This window comes from Corvus cornix, chromosome 2 (genome assembly GCF_000738735.6).
Source record: "Corvus cornix cornix isolate S_Up_H32 chromosome 2, ASM73873v5, whole genome shotgun sequence".
Lineage (NCBI taxonomy): Eukaryota > Metazoa > Chordata > Aves > Passeriformes > Corvidae > Corvus > Corvus cornix.
Genome location: NC_046333.1, coordinates 88,425,232 through 88,443,027, shown reverse-complemented (window position 1 = coordinate 88,443,027; position 17,796 = coordinate 88,425,232). Strand labels below are relative to the sequence as shown.

At 41.8% G+C, this 17,796-nt stretch overlaps 1 protein-coding gene across 8 annotated transcripts in view; it reads right to left on the bottom strand.

Moving 5' to 3' along the window:
* The window catches only part of LOC104685850 (poly(rC)-binding protein 3-like), a 504,202-nt gene that overhangs the window by 384,309 nt on the left and 102,097 nt on the right, over positions 1-17,796 (bottom strand). For all 8 annotated transcript variants that reach the window (XM_039570122.1, XM_039570141.1, XM_039570143.1 and 5 more), the window contains exon 2: positions 14,677-14,814. The gene's annotated coding sequence lies outside the window, so the exon portion shown is untranslated. The remainder of the gene's footprint in view (positions 1-14,676; positions 14,815-17,796) is intronic.

Here is a 17,796-nt window from a genome sequence, read left to right as displayed (position 1 = left end):
ACTTACCTGAAAAGACACATTTCAAAGACCTTAGTTTGTCAATTCTCACAAAAAAAAACCAAAAAAAAAAACCAAAAAACCAAACCTGAGGAAGTTTCACATACAACAAAAAGCCAAAACAATTTAAGATAGAGGGCACTATTAGCAGTAAAATAAATATGAATAAACTGGCTTTGAACTTGCCTTAGTGACAAAAATTAGAAGGCTTCCAATTTTCACAGAAGCTCAGCTACAGAACAGCCAGCCTATAAAAGAGCAAAGAGCCCTGCTAAATTGAAGATATACTATAACAGCCTTCTCAGAGATTTATATACTACAGCAGCTGTGATAGCAAGAGGAAAGACAGCATTACTTAGGAGGTCCTTTCCAATCCCATGCTCCTAATTTGAGTTTCTACTAAAAAGCAGAGGTCAAGCTGATCAAAGAGCAAATAGTACCAGTGTTCAAGTAATTCAAGATACAATGTCAAATCTCTCCTTTCCCCATCTCACCCACATCTCAACCTCTTCTGTCTTCACCTTACCCTAAGACACTAGTACCAGGGAGACTAAGCAGGCCTGTTGTTTTCTGTAATTAAATCATCTCTGTCCTGATAGCAAAAAATGAAAAAGACAACTTCCATTCCCTCTTCCTTTATCTACCACAGAAAGAATGCTCTACATCTACGCAACAGAAAATAACTTTAATACACCCCAGCACTACCCTTACTAATGCACTGTATAATACCTCCTTTCAAAGCTCAAGGACAACACAAATAAAAAAAAATCTAGTAACACACTTCCTTTAGGAAACTATACATTATTATATATACTTATGGTAACTAACAATCAGAGATAATCTAGGAAACACGCACCACTTTCATTTGCAATGCAGCTTTACCTCACCAGAAGAGTTTGCTTGTCTTGCTTGCACAGAGCTCCACAGCATAAATAAACCCTAGTGCTGCCTGGTAGGCACCAGCTAAGAGCTGGCTGTAATGAGAAGAGACATTTCACCTGGGCCATACAGGAAGGTTCTTCTCCTCTTTGGGAGGATAATCAAATATCAGAATTAATGAAAACAAAGCAGCAGCACCTGTGAAGGTGGCACTGACATTCAGAAAAATGGATCCCCAAGGAAATTTTCTAGGCAAGACTGTATAGTATATTAGCGTATATGTTACCTAAGTAAAAATAAAAATATAAAGCAGTTGCAATCTCTGCACTGAGGTCTGGACTACTATAAGAGTTTTGATACTTACAAAAATGTTTTAGAAATGATAAAAAAAAAAGGATGACCATACCTATAGCAGCATTTTTTTAAAACCCCACAAACTTCAATATATCAGATACTCCCATATCAGAAGAGCAGACAGCACCCAGAAGCATGCCTAATCCTCAGATCCAACATGGCTAACTCAGGAGAGGGGTGCCATGCCGCTGCCACTCCTCTTGGTACTCCCTGCACTGCTTTACACTATGTTCAGGACGGAAGAGGCAGGGAATTGTGGGTGGCTGCTGGTGGGAAGAGGGGAGTTTTGTGCGGTGTTAAGGTGGTGGTTACTCTAAGGGGATGTGTTTGTGCAATAGGTGTTTAGAATTCCCATTTAAGTTTGATTAAAGGACGAGTTTCTTCAGGCAATTACTGATGGAAAAAGTCATTATTCAATGGAGTAGGAAGTGACTCAGGACAGCAGTCACATCCCTTTAACTCTTTTTGGTGAACCCAGATTGATTTCACTGACCAAAGTGACATTATTTTTAGTTAAACTCTCTGACAGAAGGAAGCAACAACGATTCAATCCATGTTGTGGCTGAAGCCTTGACTTAGTGCTCCTGTGAGAAGATGGTGGTGGACAGTTTGTATGAGTTGTAAGTGCAGGGGGAGTGTATTTGGGTAACTAACCTTTCACCTGACTAAGCACTAAGAGGCTCAAGGGGGCAAATCACTGAACCTAAGCAACTTACTGAAATAAAAAAGATAAATAGGAGTGACTTTACATGATCCACTCACAGCTTGAAACTAGTCCAGAATTCAAAGAAGACTGTACTGACTTCGAGTGAACCTCATTATGAAGAAAGAATATGGTGTTATAAATAGGAAATGATATGTAAAGTATCCCCTCCAAAATGCTGCTGAGCCTGGTGAGTAGGTATATAGTGAATATATAGGTTATTTCTGGACAAATGACTTTTCAAAAATTACACACTTAATTTCTCTGAGATGCTAAAAAGAATCATTGCTGCTCTTACCCAAGTTCTTCCCCCCTAATTGCAATATATCTGCTATTAGCCAATTCCCCTGGCCTCTCCAGCTCTCACAGTAATCTGAACCTAGGATAATGTTTTTCATTTTGTTTTTTTCTGTAGACAAAATCAGGAGCATTTCCTTTCTGACAGCACGACACAGGCTGCAGACAGCCTGGCGCCAAAGCTTTCTGCAAATCAATATATTTAATGCATTTAAAGTCAGTAAAATCTCCCAGGTTAGTCCTGGGTTGCTTGAGGAAAAAGAAAGACGAAAGGCTAGGGAACAGTGAAGATATGGATTTATTATTTCATTTGCTTACTTAAGGATCTCTCCATTTTAACAAAAAACTATTTAAGTTTCTATGGGTTTCATTTTAGAGTATTTTTCTCAAAAAGTATTGGTAAGCGTGGAGAAAAATTTAATGTATTAAGTGGAGTCAGATACACTGAGAGACAGACTGGTGGGAGGCTTGTTTATGTGCATGAACACCACACAGTGAATAAATGCCAAAGATTGTGGGAACAAAAATATTACCAGCCTGATCATACCAATTTTCTTTCTTCCCATTTCCCATATTTATTTTTTTCACTTGAATATTGCTTCAGTCACTCTGGCCTTTCCCACTGGCTTTCCTCATTTACTTAAGTTGCTCCTCATTGTCATTAACCTCCAATCTTTATTGCTCCAAATGATTATTTTTGCTCGTCAATGAAGTTTTACTGCCTCTTAAATACAACAGCCAGAGGCAATCACACAAGTGAGGAAGCCAAACATTCTCCTATGAAGTTCAACAGAATTGGTTTTCTTTCATTCAGCCTCAAAAATTCCCCAGGGATTTCCATTTAACCTACCTACTTTCCACCTTCCACTCCACAAAAGGGTATAATAAGAAAAAAGGAATAAGCCTCACTAAAAAAGCTGCCATACTGTTTAGTCTCAGTTCATACCCACCAAAAAACATTAGATATGTAAAACTTGAAAATACCATAGAGAAACTGCTACCTTGCTGTCAATCTTCAAATGATACTAAATAATCATACCTCAAGTTCACTCTATGTCTTGCAAAACAAGCATTTTTGTTGCTCATAATTGGAAGAGCAACTTAATGAACTTCAGTTCTATGCACAACATTGGGCTGCCAAAAAGAGTGAATGAAATAACATATTCCATCTTAACACAGTATTAACTACAAAGCTCAAGCACACACTGCTTTAAATGCAAATATTAATGGTTTCATGTTAATATTTTAGCAAGAATGACTGCAATTATTTCATCAAAGTAGATGCAGTGGGAGGTAAGCAAGAAGAAGTAGCTGTTACTGGTTTTTGGGAAATAAATTTTAGTCTTCTTTTGTATGCGTTAGATGGTTAAAAAGAGAAATGTTGCCTTTCTGTTACATCAAATGGTCTGTGATGAAGTCCCAGAACACTTGTGCTTCCTTCTGTCCTGGGCTGCAGTGTATTCTATTACCATCCTCAGGAGCTGTTGAAATTAGGTGGGGCAGTGTTTCCTTGCCTCCTCCCCCCAGACTATCTTGCTGTTAATGGCCCATCATTGTCCTGCGCCTGACTCAGAAGATAACTCCTCCGGACTATCTTCTTTTAATGAGCCCTAATCAACACTTGGCCTCATCGACTCATTACCCCCATTGTGAGAATGCTCCACCCAGAGGGAGGAACCAAGCATCCCATCGCGGATATAATCTGGGACTCTGAACACCAGAGACAACCCTTTCCACTGGAGCTACACAGTCATCACTGGACTTTCTGAGGAAGAGCAGACCCCTCTACTACAGGATCACTGCTTCAGAGGACTGCAGCCACCATTCTACCAGACTGCTACCACCACCCTGCCTAACAGGGACTCAGGTTGTATCTTGACTCTGTCAGTTTGAACCAGTGTTTTCTTTTACTATTTTTTCCTTTTCTTTAATTTCCATTAAATTGTTATTCTGACTTGGTGCCTCCCACTGGTTTGTTTTCAAACTAGTACACCTTCTTCAGTCCAGATTAACCCAATAATATTTGTGAAGTGTTTACAATAATTTTTATAGGGTTTTGATTGAAAATCTGGAAGTGAGATACAAGGTACTTCACACAATCGTTGAAGTTAACATCACTTATTTTGCTGAGTACATCCCCTTCTGCTAAAAGTCCTCAACCTTGGTGTGCTATACTACTACAAAAAACTTGGTCCTTGCTATAAATTCCAGGACAGTCTGACTACATCAGCTCTTGGGAATGGCATTTTGTTCCTTTGTAGCAAGTATATGCTATATATTTATTATATATGTATAAGCATATAAATGATATCATTTGGGTACAGAGCAGTAGAATAGGAGAGAGCTAGAGGAACAGCTTCAGGTTTTATGCATTTTTGTCTTGTGCTTGAAACAGCAGAAACCAGCTGCAAATATTTCACCCTGGGACTTGGTCTGCCTGATGCCATGGTAGAGGTACAGGGCAGCAGCCCAGCTCCCTGCATGTCTCTCCCTATCAAGTCAAATGGCACATGCTCTGCTTCATCCAGAAGCTTTATGTGATACCAATCAAAGTTCCTAAAGAACTCAGTGATCAAAAATGTGATGATCCCCTCTCAGAAAAACTGTCTGCTTTGGGCCCTGAGACTTTTGTGCCGTGAGCTTCTTGTGATGGAAAAATCTGGCCTGGAAACAAGTAAGCAATAAATATTTTCACATTAATTCACTTCACAATGCTAGCTCTCCTCTACAAAAACATCTCATTGAATCAGCTCTTCCTAACTGCTTGTCCCCTGTTACTCAGCAATGCACAACAGAATACGTGCATTTTAGAAAGCAAGGACCATTTCCCTTGTGTCTGTTCTTCCTTGTGACCTAAAGAAATCACTTTTTGTCCATGTTTTCTGAAGGAACAGCTGTTTTGGGGGGTTTGAGTGCTGGAGAGCTGGCCAGAGTAATGACACATGCACCGATATGATTTGAGAATTGTTCTCCATTTATTGTTCAACTATACAAGCTTATATCTACTTTTGCAAAGATTCACGCCCAGTCCCTCTAGATGGCCTCTAATCTGTGGGGGAGCTGACCGGTGTATTGCTTTGCCAAGGACTTTCAGGGCTGCCTGCAGCCAGGTGCTCTCCAGGCTTGCCTGCAGCCAGGGGCCAGTTCAGGGGTTTTTCCTCAACAACCCTGGGTTGTCCAATCTTTCCAGGGGTATCGTATGCCCATGTTCCACAAGAAATCCCTCTACACATCCCCCGTTTTCTTTTGGGGCAACCCAGGCCTGGTTGATGATCTTTCGCAGCCCTGCTTTAATGCAAGAAAAAATGCACCCAAATACTATTAAGCCTATTATAACTACAAATAGCAATTGGCAGCTTTCTACTACTAAGGTACACAGCTATCTGGTGATACCTAGACTCTTAAGCTAATCTCTAATAGGGTCGTCTGTCTCCTGAAGGTTACACAGGCCTCTCTTCACCACACCGGAAACAGGCTACTCTGCCCGTCCGGGGACCAGGAGGTGGGCCAGCGGCCCTCGCCCCCTTTTTACTTTGCGCCCCTCCTGTCAGAGCTACGGTGATGACTTGTCCCTGCTTTTGCAGGACATTCTGCAGCGTTGCAGTAAATGCAGCTGTTTGCGACGACTGCTCCACACGGCTAGCACGCACGAGCATCTCGTCTACTCCTGCTCCCTGGGGCAGCGTGGCAAGAATCGTCTTAGTTTGCCTATTAGCATTTTCAAAGGCAAGGGTCTGGAACATTTGCTCTTGGAGCTCTTCAGAGAGCTCAGTTGCATCCTTCTAGGCTATTGACAGACGGTCAATGAACTGACCATATGGCTCCGACAGCCCCTGTTGGACTGCTGCATATGGAGGAGACTTCTTCTTTTCAGGTACTGACAACAAGGCTTTGTGGGCAAGAGTCTGTGACAACTGATGAATGATTGTGGGCATGGTCAGCTGCATCACCGTCGCTCCAAAAGCCCCGCTCCCAGTTAGCATGTCGGCTTGGATCGCACACAGTGGGTCTTGCGTATCACCTTGGTGTTTGCTGGCTTCTTCTTGTGCTAGCTGCTTCCATGTTTGCTCCCAGAGCAGGAACTGTGAAGGGGTCAACAACAACTCTGCATACAGGACATCTGCTGTAAAGATAAACTGCAGGATGCTCTGTGTAGCTTCGGACTGGAGGCCATGCGTGGAAACTGTTTGCTTCACTTGCTGCAAGATCTTCCAGTCATGGGGCTCCCACCTTGCGGTGTCCCCCTGTATCAGTACAGGGCAGGCTAGAGCATCTACGGCTTGCCAATCTCCTTCAATGATTGCGTTACGGACAACTCCGTTCCATCTCCTTCGCAGTGGATCAGTCCTCGCCGTCGGGCTGATGGAGGCAATGGCCGCACCTCTCCTGCGGGAAGGGAGGGGCCCTAGGCCCTGTGCCCAGTTCTCCCGATGGGAACGGAGGAATTCTGGTGGCTGCCTTGACCAGTGGGTCCACGGGACGCCGCAGTGATGATGGTATGGTTTCGCAAGCCTTAGACTCCAGCGCATCCTGACGCGTAGACAATTCAGCAAGCTTCTTCATTAATTCATGCATCATCTCTTGGTGCTTCTCCTCCTCTTGGAGCTGACTCCCAGCAGCCCTGGTTGGCTCTGGCTCTGCAGGCGACAAAGTTGCAGAGGCTGCTTCGCAGTCAGACGATGATCCACTGACCAGCAGAGGGGAATGGCACGCTGCCGTTTTTGGCCGGGACCTAGGACCGCTCGTTTCTCCTCTGCTTGCCCGTGCCCTGCCCCCAAGGTCGGGAGCCTGTGTTCTGCCTTTGCAGCCATTTCTCCTTCAGGTGTCTCTGGGGTAACTTCCCCGTCGCGTCCAGCAGCTCCCACAGCGAACGTATGGGTGCTGTTGTTCCCTTCATCGGTCAGCCCGCAGTCAGCCCGAAGAATTGCACAACCCTGGACTCTGCCCTGGCCTCCGGCTGCTGCTCTGTGAGACCCCCCTCTCTTTCCTTTCTGGGGCTGCCACCCCCCAGTGCCTCCATGGCTGCCACGGCCACCTTCCTCTCTGCTTTCATTTTTGCAAGGGTATTAGTCACAGCTTTCCAAGTTAATCCCAGAGCTTTTGCTTCTTTACCTTCCTTTCCACCCTCAATTGTGGACAGCTGCAGTCTGTTTCCAACTTCCCACCACTCTTCGGTTGTGAACAAAAGCGAAGTGCATTTCAAAAACCCTTGTTCCCGGGCCCACGTAATTAGGGCATAGAGATCTCGATCTTTTACAGTCTTGCCTTTCTTAGAGAGGATACTGGCTAGGAGACGAGTGCCAGCCTAGTATTCCATAGCTTCTTACCTGCAGGGGCTCGCTCGGCTGCGTGAGCTCCGGTCTCCAGCTCCACTCAGCTTTTTGCTGGGACACTCCTGCTCTAGCTCTCCAGGCTCCTCACCACTGGTGCAATGATTCAGTTTTGCTGCATTCAAGCGAAACGCATTTAAGTGAAAACAAACCGCATCTAAGTGAAAAATCACTCGAGTCCCTGTTCAGGCGCCAGGTTTTGGGGGGTTTGAGTGCTGGAGAGCTGGCCAGAGTAATGACACATGCACCGATATGATTTGAGCATTGTTCTCCATTTATTGTTCAACTATACAAGCTTATATCTACTTTTGCAAAGATTCATGCCCAGTCCCTCTAGATGGCCTCTAATCTGTGGGGGAGCTGACCGGTGTATTGCTTTGCCAAGGACTTTCAGGGCTGCCTGCAGCCAGGTGCTCTCCAGGCTTGCCTGCAGCCAGGGGCCAGTTCAGGGGTTTTTCCTCAACAACCCTGGGTTGTCCAATCTTTCCAGGGGTATCATATGCCCCTGTTCTGCAAGAAATCCCTCTATAAGCTGTAATATCACATAACACCTCCATGCTAAAAAGAAAAAAATATGTACAATGGGAATTAAAAAGGACCATTATACCTAAACAGGACTTTAATCTGATGCGTTCTCAGGGATCTCAGCTGTAATTTTTGCATCTACATTACAAACCTCAAACTTTGCACATTTCCCAGTTGATGAAAATATCTGTTCTATCTCTTAACTTTCAATATGGCATATTTAACACTGTAGCATCTAGGGAGTCCAAACCATACGGCTATAAGCTCTTAAGAAGGGATAGACAAGGAAAGAAAGGTAGTTGGGGTAGCCCTGTATGATAGGGAGTGTTTTCACTGTCTAGAGCTTAATGATGGGTTGAATGTTTAGAGGGAAGGCCAACAGGGCAGATATCCCAGTGGGATTATGTTATAGAACTCTCAAACCCTTATAGAATATAGCAGGGGAGGTTTGCATTGGATTTTGGGAAATATTTTTACACTGAGAACATTGGTACAAGTTGCCCAGGGAAGTTTTTGAGTCACCATCCTTGGAGGTATTTAGAAGACATGTAGATGTGGCACTTAGGGAGGTGGTTTCGTGGTGGACTTGGCAGTGTTGGGTTAATGGTTGGACTTAATAGACTTAAAGACTCAGAGGTCTTTTCCAACCTTAATGATTTTGTGATTCTAGTACTGAGTCAGGCAGACAGCAGAAAATATACTCTGCCTCCAAATTTTGTACTCTTTTATATGCTTGTACCATATATAAAAACTCCAGTATATTCCACTGGTATAAGGACCAGAGGCCAATTTCCTTTCTACTATATATTGGAATGGCTCAACCAGTTGACTTCAAATAACCCATGCTATTTCATTCCAGTAAGGAGTTTGTCCCAAGGGTCTTGCTAACAGTTTTGATCATAAACACTAAAAGGATAGTAATCCTCAAGCTCAAATGAATTTACACACTAGATTTCTATGGCTTAGAAGAAGCAAACACTGTTCAATCTACTATGAAAAGCAGGAATTTTTCTAAAAAATGAAAAAACCAAACAAATAGTGTTGTCAAAATATGCTTGTATATGAGGTCTCCAGAAATTATTCACTCCTAAGCACAAGCAGGGCTAAATATTATGGATAGCAGCCCATAGCAGTGCTCTTCTGGAAGCTTCTCGCGAAGAAGGCAAGTGCTGCAATCTTTAAACTGTGACTTATGCAAAGCTGAAAACCCACTGAAGCCACCAGGACCATTCATCTTGTTGTGGGGTGATATATGCCTGTGCTTCGCAGTGCAAGACTACAAATCTCAAGCATTGTAGGGGGTAGCTGATACCACACTTACTTTTTTGTACCCATAAAATGAGTTACACCAAGAAACTTTAAATAATAGCAAGATCTGAATCACAGAATTGTTAAGGTTGGAAGGGACCTTTGAAGATCATCCAGTCCAACCCCTCTGCCAAGGCAGGGTCACCCAAAGCAAGTTACACATGAGTGCATTCAGGTGGGTTTGGAATGTCTCCAGAGAGGGAGACTTCACAACCTCCATGGGCAGTCTGTTCCCTAGGCAGAAGGTGCTCTGACACCCTCAATGTAAAGAAGTTCTTTTTCATGTCGAGGTGGATCTTCTTGTGTTATAATTTACAGCCATTGCTCCTCAACCTGTCACTGGGAAACACTGAAAAGAGTCTGGCATCATCCTCTTGACACCCACTTCTGAGATATATATATGCACTGATGAGATCCTCTCTCAGTCGTTTCTTTTCTAGACAAAACAGGCCCAGCTCCCACAGTCTCTCCTCATTAGAGACAGACGTTTCAGACCCCAAATCATCTTTTTGGCCTCCTCCTTTTCTTCCTTGTACTGAGGAGCCCAGAACTGGACACAGCTCTCCAGATGTGGCCCCACTAGAGCTGAATAGAGGGGCAGGATCACCTTCCTCCACCCGCTGGCCACACTGTTCCCAGTGCACCCCAGCATCCCGCTGGCCCCCCTGGCCACAAGGGCCCTGCTGGCTCATTGTCAGCCTGTCATCCACCAAGACTCCAGGTCCTTCTCTGCAGAGCTGCTCCCCAGTAGGTCAGACCCCAACCCATACTGGTACTTGGGGATATTCCTCCCCAGGCGCAGAACCCTGCACTGGCCCTTGTTGAACCTCATTGGGTTTCTCTCTGTCCAACTCTCCAGCTTATGAAGGTCCTGCTGAATGGCAGCACAACCCTCAGTTGCATCTTCCACACCCCCCAGTTTCATATCAGCAGCATAAAATGGTACAACACAGTACTTCTGTAGGCCTAGATTTATTGCACATATTTAATTATTATTCTGAAGAGGAGATAATAACCAATCACTAATTAAGTTAGTCAGATATGATGAAAGCTGTTACAAAATTTTGAGAGACCTCTCATTCAAACGGGAACTGCAATGGCAGGGAAAAATGCCAGGCAGCTGATTAAAGGTCTGGTGATTAAGTAGAGTAACAGGAACTTCTCATGTGGATTGCCAGATCTTAAACTAGCTATTACAACTCAAGGAAAAATCACAAGTTTAATGTGAACAAATCCTTGCCTAAAACACACATCTGCTCAAAAGGCATTAATATCAACCTCAAAAGATATTAAGAAAGGTAGTACTGGAGTTATGACTTCTTATAACTCCCCGGAACAGCATTTTCTTGCTGGTTACCTACCTTAAAAACAAAAAAACCCCAAACCAAACCAACCAAATAAATAAACAAACAAACCAACAAAAAAAACCACCCCCAAACCCAAACCAAAACGAACCAAACCAAAAAAACCTCAACCAAACAAACAGCAATAAAAAAGAAGAAACAATAGCTGAAAAATATTATGACAGTGAAAAACTTGCTCAAAAGACAAAGAGACATACTGAAGACAAAAGATGAAAGACAAAACAGAAGTCCTTTTCTACATAACCATTTCTCAAGAAAACTCATTTTTACTCTTTCTATTTGGCTACAATTCTGTAAACATCTCTTGGAAATTTCTATTGTAATTGTTGCAGAGGATCAAAAGAAATGGCCGCAGTGTTTTCAATGAGACAAAGAATATGAAGAAACACAATAATATTATACAATAGTAAGGAGAATGTAAAATACAATACTTTCAACAGAGCATAATTAAATCATGTTAAATATTGCTGTGAGGTGCATCTATAAGTCATAGGTTAAAACTGTGAAGATGACAACATATTTTTTCTGCTGAGCTTGACAGTACTAGGTGAAGTTAACATGAATGCAAACGCCCAACCAGAAATAAAATCTAAGCTATTTCATCCTGCAATAGTCTGGAAATAACACTTGTTGAAATTACTCTAAAATGAGACTCTTAGTACCATATGTTGGTAAGAGAATAAATCTTATTTCTTTAAGTGGGTTCTTGATCAAGAGGAAGTTAGGAGCACATAAAAACTTTCACATCTAAATATGAAAACTATCCCCAGAAAATTCAGTTCTCACTCTGTCTTTGAAGTCCCAGAAACAACTCCAGCTCAGCAACAAGATGTTCATCTCAAGTTCAAGAGCCTTTGTGAGCCTGAATCAACACCTAAGTCCCAAAATCTCAGATCTGCTCTGGCCTGTTTTCTATGACGTAGCTGGAAGAAGTAGTATTCTGTACTACACAAATGTAACTTGGAACACTCACTTGAGTGTGAGGGATCCCATTTCCAGGCTCTCCCCACCTGGAGGCAGTGTGGACACCACCTGTCTAGCAGAACTACAAGCTGGTTTGGAAAACAGGATTTGGGACAGTTTCACTAGCTATGCTACAGCCCTGCCAGAGTGAAGTTGCAAATTTCATTCAGCTGGAAGAAAGGAGAGAGAGGATAGCATAGCCCAGAGGCTGGGCAGCTTTGAAAGGGAGGGAAGAGCCACTGGTTTCACACAAGCAACAAGGTCCCATATATCTGTTGGGCAGCTGTGGCACCCATGAATCCTGATGAGTCCTTTTAAAAAATCCTGCTATGGGGACCTACCTCTGGAGACGGGCCCGGACTCCACAGCCTGTAGGCACTGGACGCTGCTCAGCCTTTGCTATGGGCTATTTCAAGGCTGTTTCTGCTGCGTTTGCAGGTTTCCACCCAATTCTGGCATGCACTACTGAGGGAGATTGTGTGTCCCAGCTTCATGTCTTTATCCAGCCTTCCTGGGACTGGCTACTGAAGACACCTGTTTCAGCCCTAAATATGACAGCCGAGAAGCACAGAGGCTACATCCTGCCCTTTGTTCTTACAACTAAGGCATTGCTGGCCCAGCAGTGTAAACATGTCACAATTCTCCCACCATCTGCAGTGGCAAGTGCACTGCATCTTCTATGCTTTGATTTAACTCTCCTCTCTATCTTGCAGCTGAGAACAAAAGTGTTGTTGTCCTTGTGAAAACTTTCCTTACCATACTAATACAGTTGCTAACAACAATGAAGGAAAGAAAAAACACTAGAAAAGAAGTGCACTACTTAGACAAAATAGTAAACCATAAATCACGATAGTGACAGGATTAACTGTGAAACCTTTAATTATACATTTAATCATTTGCCAACATCTAATTTTCCTTGTCGTAATGTTCATGAAGCTTCAACAAGATTTGAATTTGAGGTTGATATTATGTGTGAATTGCAAAAGCAATACTTATAGAAATGGTTTTAAGAATTAAAAAAATATTAACTTTAATCTTCAACTCTGTTGACATCTTACTGAACACCTTTGTTGCTCTTAGTCACACTGGCCCTCATTTTGGTGACATCACTGTGTCAAAACACATCAAGTCCATCTCTATTGCACAGATATTATATAAAATAAAGTAGAAAACTAAGGGGCAAATAAGTGGTGGCTTAGAAAGTACAATAATATATTAAAAAAAGAGTGTAATAACACTGTTGAAGACACTGTCATTTGTGAAGTACCGACAAACCTGTACCCCCAGGCTGTATCTGCTCCACCTCCTTTTCCACAAGGAGGCAAGAAGCAGCTGCTAGAGCAGAAAAGTGACTCATCAGCATCTGAACAGCTTTTCCTATGGATTTCAGAGTCCCAAAAGAAAGAACACGGCTGGTTGTTACTGTTGGGTTCAGAGTGGGCAAGCGAATTACCTGATTTCTGTAAAAATTCTGTGCACTGAAGTCATCTTCCAGCACACTCAGAGGAGTACTTACAGAAATCAAAGTAACTCAAAGCACAACAAAAGGCAAAATAGCAAAATTTTCCTTTTTCTAACTGGAGCATAAGGCAAAGTCCAGACAACATTTGCATTTAGACAGATGCCCTCAAAGAATGTGGAGTAGGAAAGTGCAGACTTTCGCCAAAGTCAAAATATTGCTTATATGCTAAGAAAAACAGCCTAATATACTAAACACAATATCTAATATGAATTCTAAAGGCACTATTGTACTGCAAGGTTTTGCTCCCCCTATCAGAGAGCAGTTGAAGTTGGAGTTGAAGGAAAGATCTTGTCTTGTGGAGTGCCTTTTATTTTTGTTTTATCATGTTGTAGGCTTTAGTAAGTTGTCACACGGTTCCTAGACAGGGTGGATCTTCAAGCAGCCAAAACTGGAATTCAGCTTCTTTTTTCTTTTCTAAAAACAAGTTTACACTGGGCATGGTTTGCAGGAAAAATGGGTTTGCTGTACTCATGCTTTTCTGCCCCACCAGAGAGGACAGAAGCATATGGGGCCTGGCCAATGTTTTGGGTGCAGAAATGGGCAGGACCAAATACAGTGGGGAAGCATTAACCACCCCAATGCAGGAAGGCAACATTTTTATTATGTTTTTTGCAGAGACACAAACCACCCTACAGAGGACTCTGAGGTAACCTTCAGGTCATCTTTTCTGCCATGTTCATCACCTGTTTCAATTTGCAACACCTTTTTGAAAAATAGGTCATCCTCTGTACATGTGACTCTTGATTCCCTTGAATTGGTTTGCTGGTACTTGACAGACCCCCTGGCTCACTGCTATGAACTGGAGGAAATGCTCCAGAACCTGCTACAGTCTCTGCTTCTACCATCTTTTGGAACAGGCAAAGCCAGAAAGAAAAGGGGATCATTTAATTACTATCTGACTATCACATAAGGCTACTGCATGTTTGCTTCTCAGCTAGGTAATTTTTTTAAATTGTGTTTTGTAAATAAGAAAAAGTTGCTTAGGAAAAGCAGGGAACACAGGCTCACATCCATAGGAATCTAAGTACAGACAGCACTGGGGAAATGAGTTTTCTTCCTTTCTTTCCTCTTTTGGATTTTTTTTTGTTTCATGAGGAGTTTGGACTGATTCAGTAATAGATATTTCTGTTTCACCTACCCCATTTGAAAATAGCCTTAACATCACAGCATGCATTAACCCCCCATTCCCTTCACAGAACTACCTATCTAGTAAATGCATGTTCAAGGCTTGAACTGCAAATATAGGAGGTGTTTGGCTTAGTACTTCTGACTGCATGTGAGGCACCAGTGTCAGAGTCCTGAAAACACAACATATTTTAATCTTATTTTTTCTCCACAATTACTCAGTAAGTAATTTCTGAAGCAATGATTAAAGCAGGCTCGCTCATTGTGTGCCTGACAACACATGACTGAGATGACAGGACATTTACTCACCCTGCCAGCCAGATGATCTGTAGGTCTTTGGAGTTTTTCTGTCTTTCTCTTCTCTAGTCCACTCATGCATCAGGTTCCTCAGAGATATGGAACAGCCAAGTGAATTTACTTTTCTTGCTCTGTCTATAAGATAGTTACCTGCGACAGAGAGGATAAAGAGACCAAATGTGGCATATGAAGGCACTGGAACAATAATTTCCAATCATACCGTACTTCAGGTAGCTCCTACCTGCTGCCTTCAACAGTAGCTACTGTTGAGGAATAAAAACACCAAGAGTTGGTTTGAAAATAAGCAGCCTGGGGGAATTACTGTTTAGTAAGGGTCAAAATGCTTCACACTGCCCTATTTAGTCATAGAGAAGTAATGTGTGTGAGGACATTTTTCAATGGTTTAATTAATTCTGCTAGTTAACAGAGTACATTTTAAATAAGGGTTTTTTTTTCATCACTGTTAAATGCATTTCCTTTCAGTTTCTATCCCAATGTTCAGATACTACAATGATCTGAAGCATTAATTCAATCTCACCATTCTACACATGTTCTCTTCCCTGTACCTTCTCTAAGCTATCTTTTCTACTGTTTTTCACTCCAGAATGTCCAGAATGAAGATTATTCACTGGTTTATGGTTTTTTTTGGAATACCTATAGACTATTCCTCTTTAAGGATGAACTGCTCAGACCTAAATATATTTCAAAATTGTGACCAAGCATTTCTGTTTCCCTCTTTTCCTCCCTGTACCACCAAGTAAGCTGAGGGAGACCAGTTTAAAGCCAAGCATGGTAATCATCTATGGCACTTTTCTGCTCCATTTCCTTCAAAAATACATCTGGTAAAGAGGTGGAAGAGGAGAATTTGGAACACACGCAAAGATCATATCCTCTACAACCACTGGACTGCAATAGGTCAAGGAGAGAAAAGCAAACATGCAAACCCCAAACATGCTGCAATTAAGAACATAGTAAAAAGCAGAAATGGGCAAATGTCTAGCTTTGTAGAGATCCCCTGAATAATTTTTCTGTTTTGTCAACTGAATAGCCAAGATACAGAAGTAACTGAGGAAGAAAGAAACCAAGAACAGGTCATTATTTAGTTCCCTCACAAAGTCTAAAATACAAAGGACTTTCACTAGGGGTTACTTCAGAGGTAAAACTGGAAACTTCTTTTCAGAGAGTTTTCTATTAAAGGTCATGGGTATCAAAATCTATTGTCTTACTTTAGATCAGTTATAAAGCTACTATAAATAAAGTCTCCTATATGGCACATTGTCATTGATTCCCACTTCAGTGTAATCAGCACTGGAGACACAGGAAATTCCTAAAATAAACAGCAGTATTCTGTATTTACTGCACTTAAAAAGGAGTCAGTGGTTCTGTATTTATATTTTAAGATATTCATTGCAGTAAGAAATTCGTTGTAATTTAAGATATGCATCATACTTGCTATTGAGCAAATTATTTTATTATGGTTTCAAAGAACAAATCTACTGTATCAAAATACAATGTAGCTATGACAACAGTAATTCATAGTTTACCACTAAGCAAATTAAGTAATTTTGCTGAATTGTTTCTTGATAATAAAAATGTGATAATTTGCAAGCAGTAGTGTTAGCATTTACTGTTCTTAGAAATAGGCCAATGTCTTCTATGACAGTGCTAAATACTTGAAAATATCTTTCTTGGATAAAAACAGGCCATACAGCTGGAAAATATAGTGTCTATTCTACTGAAGCTGCTAAAGAACTCATATGGTGACTGTTCCAAAGCTCTGGGTAAAAAAACCCAACAAAAACAACAAGACAAAAAAAAATCAAAATACCATAGTAAATTTACTCACAGGCAAATGAAACATTATACTAAAAAAAACCAACCTAGTGGAAATAGATTGTTTTGATGTCTTTCACCTTACCCTGTTATATCTTGCTGAAAAAGATTTGGAGGCGTGAAGATGGAAGTAAGAAGAATGACACAAAAAATATAAGCCAAACATTTGCATCAACTTTTTTGACAGCTCCCACTGAAAAGTGTCTCCTGAAAGCCAAGACAGCAAAAGTGGCCCAGAAGAGGAAGCTGCTTGCTGAAAAGAAGCACCCCCAATGCACTGGGACTTCCCAGGTTGCCATGTGGGAAGTCAAGCAGGCACAGCAGATGGACAGCTGAGGATGAAGAGGCTGGAAAGGCTACTTGGGAGCAATGCAGAACTTCCTTGTTCTGGATGGCTTGGGTGAAATTGGGGAAGCCACACCTCAGCTGGATTTGAAACTGGTGAGGAACATGAGAAACAACCAGATGAGCTTCTAGAGGAACAAAAGGAAGTCTGAGGAATTGATTGTTGGGAGAGGCTGGCAAATTCCATCCTTGTAGATACTCCAAATTCAGCAGATCAGGGCTGTGAGTGATGTTATCTATTTTTTTCTTGCTTAGACTAGGACATTGTCGATACCCTCCAGAGGCCTCCAGAAGTCTATTCTAACAAAAAAATTCCTGTGATTCTATGACATACTTAATTTGCCTGCAGTTTTCTTCCATCTGAATTAAAGAAGAGTGAACATAAGAAAAAAAAACAAACCAGAGGGAGTAAAAAGTAAAAATTTATTTAATCTTTAATAATTTTCTCAAAGAAAGAATGCTGAATTTGAACAACAACAACAAAAAAATGCAAACAGGTAAAACTATTAGACCGCTACTAATTACAGTTTGTTTTATCTTTCACTGTCTATCACCTCTATGATTTTATAAGCCATTCACCTTGTTCTGCTTTTTTCCTTTTACTGAATTAATGCAAACTGATAAAAGGAAATCACTGATGCCCTAGTTCTCAGCTGATCCTTGACTGAGCAGGTTTAGGCAGGTGCTAGGATTGATTAGCAGAGTTCAGAAGGCAGCTTTCCCTGTGCCACATAATGTCAGTTCACAAGCGACATTAGAGTAAGTGGCAATACAGAGGACATGGAGATTTTGAGTCCAGCCTTCACAAGAAGACTTATAGAGGCCCTTCATTTCACCTGATGTTTCCCTGAGCAGGAAACTTCCACTGTACCATAGGATGGCACAAGACTGTAGGCACTATAATTTCTCCTGGTGCATGGTTCATCTGTTTCTCCCTCTTTGCCTTTCCATGTT